This window comes from Littorina saxatilis, linkage group LG1 (assembly GCF_037325665.1).
Source record: "Littorina saxatilis isolate snail1 linkage group LG1, US_GU_Lsax_2.0, whole genome shotgun sequence".
Lineage (NCBI taxonomy): Eukaryota > Metazoa > Mollusca > Gastropoda > Littorinimorpha > Littorinidae > Littorina > Littorina saxatilis.
The window spans coordinates 71,493,625-71,498,504 of NC_090245.1; positions in this window are offsets into that span (position 1 = coordinate 71,493,625).

The following is a 4,880-nucleotide window of genomic DNA, read 5'->3' on the forward strand; positions in this document are numbered from 1 at the left end:
GCGTCGTGCGACACTGATCACACACTTTCCTCACCAAGTCAAAAGTACCGTTAGAGAGGCGCGACTTGAACAGCGGCAGGCAAGAATTGGGTATCGGGTAACGTTAGCCCTGTTGCCGGGTGGCGCTCATCGGGTACCGCCAGGCGGGTAGCGGTTTTAGGAGCAAACAGTGGCTCCCAAATCGCGCCTCCACCCCCTTAACGCCCCTCGTGTCTGTGCATGTAATTGTTGTCTGCGAGCATGTACGTAGTCCATCTACACTCTGTCTATTGCTTTATAAGCTTTCTATTTCCACGCAGTCTTTAGGTTACAAATTTGAAGTATTGCATTCTAAGAAACGATGAACATTCTTTGGAGAGAAAAAAAGACTCAAAAATTTGACTACATAGAAACATACAAAATGGAATATTGAAGACGAAGAAATCTAAATGAACATTCTGTTTCACAATGCTCATGCCTGTCTATCTCTTCCTCAAACCACTAACTGTATTTTAAAGTAAATCGATATGAATTAAACATAAAAAGAAACAAACACTCAAAAACACATTCATAAACGCACGTTCGTGAAGGGTCTACAAAAGAAACATGATTGACGCATTTCGTAAATGTATTCAACACGTTCGGCCAATTAACAAGCAGATTGTTAATACCGTCTCCACCTCCCGTTCCCTAATTGAAAAGAAATTGCAGTATGAAAAGGTGCAACACGAGGAGAAATCGAGAAAGAAAGAGCAACATACACCAAGAATTCGATATGATCGATAGTATCGTAATCAACGACGCATTCAAAAACGGCGCCGCGAAAATGGAGTACCCGTGTTAACAAACACGCTAGAGGCAAACTCAACTACCAAAAATGAATCAAAACATTTTTCGGTTCTCGTTCAAAAACTCTCTCTCTCTCTCTGCTTATGCTATTACCCCCGTTAATAAAAAAATGTTTTAATGTTTTTGTTCTCTCTCTCTCTCTCTCTCTCTCTCTCTCTCTCTCTCTCTCTCTCTCTCTCTCTCTCTCTCTCTCTCTCTCTCTCTCTCTCTCTCTCTCTCTAAATCATTTTGTTGTATCCCACAACTTAAATCACAAACGCATCTTAAAATTGCACTCTCTCGCACAGAACTGCTAAAGTAATCAAGGTTGACTGTAAAAGGCAGGTGTCCCAACATTATTTAGCAAAACATCCCCCCCCCCCCCACCACCACCTTTCCTCTGTTCTCAACGTCGTTGATAAAGACGTTCTGGTTCCAGATATCACAACAAAGTGGAGTTTAAAATCAAGACATGAACCTAAACGTTGCCTTTTTACGTCAGCTAACAGTTTGTGCGTTTGTGACAAGTGATATTAATCCACGACCTTGAGACAAATGTAACTTCGCTCTGCTAGTCACAAACATATACGTGCTTTGCGCATTTTCCACTGATGAACAAATGCAATGTTCAGGCTCACGCTTTAAGTTTGAACCTCTTCCCCCTTAAAAAAAACCACAACTACAGTACCTCTGGCACTGTCCAAGCACCAGTTTGGGCCTACAGACAGCAGTGTATAAAAGGGATTAAGTGGGATTAGGGGGACAAAACCAGGAGGATTAACATAACAACTTTAAACGGCTTTGCGCGGAACGGGCGGACGCCCAAACACAGAGAACGGCTTTGGGGGCCACGGGTAATAGGCTGAAGCCGGTACCAAGCCTTTCTCCTCCGGGATTTGTGGGGGACTACAACCAAAAGACGCGGCCTTCATAAAACCCGCTGGGTCGCTCACTGATCACCCGGGCTCAAAGGCTGGAGGTGTCCTCATAAGTCATGTCTCCGGCGTAAAAGCTAATGGAAGAAAAAGTGACAATTGAAAGAAAAAAAGTGACAGATCGTCTCACAAAAAAGACTAGTTTTCTATAGAACTCTCGCTGTTCTATGCTATTTTCTTTGGTATTAATCCATAGAAATGCTCCTGTCCTCTTCATGTAAGAACCGTAAAAAAAGAGCCCCTGCTACAAAATACATAACCCTTACTGACCCAGCTCAAGTCAAAATGCTAGTCACTGCATAAAAACGCAGATCAATCACGCATCATTGCATTTTCCCGGGATTACCAATGCAATGTGCCGTTCAATGACACCACATTGCTTGGAACACGTTTACATGGCATTCTTTTGCTTATTAATTCACACACACTGTGACATTTCACTTTCATCGGTGGTTTGATTTCAAAACTAAATATAAACATAACAAAAGAGTATTGCAAACATGTTCGTACCACAACTGAAACATTCATCCCCGTGTTATTTTAATCAAACTGTTTTTTCCCCTTGTACGTGCGCGCGATAGCTGTCGCGGTGTATGAGTGCGACTACACGTGCCTTGGCGTGTGTGTGCGAGTGTGCGAGGGCTGTATTTTGTATATTGATTATTTGATACATGTATAAATGTGTCTCCAGGAATATGTTTTGTTTTAATCTTGTGTCGATACTATTTAGTTCTGCCTCGTTATTAGCCATTGAGTATAACTGTTTTATCATCATTGCTTTGTTGTTGTTCTTTGGCCGTTTACGTTGAATGACTTGTTATACATTGACATTGATAGTTTTATTCTTCTTCTTCTTCGTCGTTCGCTAGATAGTTTTATCATAAGAACCTTTTCTAATTCCTATTAACTCGATGTTCTTTAACTATATTTATACATAAATGCATATTGTAAAGCAGTATGCATTGTTAGAGGATTTTTTAGTAGCAGTGTTTAAATGTCGAAGCTGCTTTTCCCAGTTTTACCAAAGAGACCGACTGTATGTTGTGTTATTGTATTTGTCAGACTTGATTGTACCAAGTCCCTACACATGTTGTAATGCGCTTAGAGCCAAATATTTTTGTTTTTTGTAAGGGATAGGCGCAATATAAATACACTTTATTATTATTATTATTATTATTATTATTATTATTATTATTATTATTATTATTATTATTATTATTATTATTATAATTATTATTATTAAACTTTCAATGCCATTTAAGGCACTTCACTTGGCTCTCACCAACACTTTTCGGATCAAAGATTTCTTTTACAGGGGTCACATGACCGCAGCTCAAATACGAAGGGTACCCCCGAAAGCGCCCTGACAAAAACGTAAAAAAACAATTAAAAAATCGACGAAAATTCAGGATAGGCACAACTTGACAACTTTTACACACGAGGGGAGAGACAAATCAGCTATTCACCAAGAACGAACAGTTGTATTGTTGGGTTTCCTTGCGCATTTCTTGTGTTATGCCATTTTGATGCAGAAGCAGGTGTCGATCGCACGAGCAGTCGAAAACGGTTGTTTTTTTGCCGTTAATATTGAAACCAGGGAAAACATGAAAAAAGCGCTGTATTTCAGCAGTGACCCGTCGACTTGGTTTTAAACGTTAAGGGTCTTATGCCTACGTACTTCAGGTAACATTTTGGATCGTTTCAATTAATTGTGCAGATCTTCCGGAAATAGATTAAAATCCGTCATAAATTTGTGGATGTACATATCCAAAAATGTCATGACTTCATATGCATACAGACAAATGATTGATAAAAATAATACCATTTTTCATTTGAGTATAACCAATGTTTGTTTCATATGGCATGAAAGAAAGTCCTAGATCACACAGGCAACCTGATCTTTTAAACCCTAACTGTTATAAACGAGCTCTGACCGGCGAATGAACTTATGATAGAATTGCGCGTGGAATGCACAAGGTAGTTGCTTAGCATCTGCGTACACACAATGAAATTAGAGACGATCATTGCTCATCTTTTATACAAACTTGTTTTCAGGCGCCACGCAGACGTAAAACGACACCACATAGTTAACCCAAAATAACACACCAGAAGGCCTCATAAAAACTGTTGGCATGTTAAAAAGAAGCATCCAGTCTTTGTGACCGCAGAATGACTCTTCGAACGGCAATTCTCCCCCACCAGACACCTTCACTGCCCCCATGAGGACACTGAAAAAGGCATTGATTTCCCCTCGTAAGCAAACGTCTGTTGCCAGACATCACATCACGACAGAGTGATCTTTTTCAAGTGTCGTCTTTAGACCCTTTACGTGAAAATAATCACTGTAATTTTACCTACTCCCAGCAGGCCACTGTCAGAGTTAATGGCTCATGGGACCTAATGAGGCGAAAGCTACCCCCCCTCTCTCTCTTTGTCTCTCTCTCTCTCTCTCTCTCTCTCTCTCTCTCTCTCTCTCTGTATTTATCTATCTGTCTCTCACTCTGCCCCTGTTTGTCACTCTCTCTTAGTCTTACTGTATCTGTTTCTCTCTCTCTCTCTCTCTCTCTCTCTCTCTCTCTCTCTCTCTCTCTCTCTCTCTCTCTCTCTCTCTCTCTCTTACTGTCTCTCCCTGACCCCCTCATGGGACTAATGAGGCAAAAGCTGCACCTCTCTCTCTCCCTCTCTCTTTCACACACGCACACACATTCACCCACCACCGAAAGACAGCACACAGAGACATTGAGATATGTCACACAGCAGGTTGGCAATTGATCAGTCATTTAAACTGATGAACATAACATATTTTAAAAGCAATTCCATCAGAGTGAAGTCTTCTCGACACCCGATATAATGAAAGTCGTTCGTTTATTCCAATGCGTTTTGAGCCTGTCAGATGCCACGAGACTGGTTTTTACATTTAGTCAAGTTTTGACTAAATGTTTTAACGTAGAGGGGGGAATCGAGACGAGGGTCGTGGTGTATGTGCGTGTGTGTGTGTGTGTGTGTGTGTGTCTGTGTGTGTGTGTGTGTGTGTAGAGCGATTCAGACTAAACTACTGGACCGATCTTTATGAAATTTGACATGAGAGTTCCTGGGTATGAAATCCCCGAAAGTTTTTTTCATTTTTTTGATAAATGT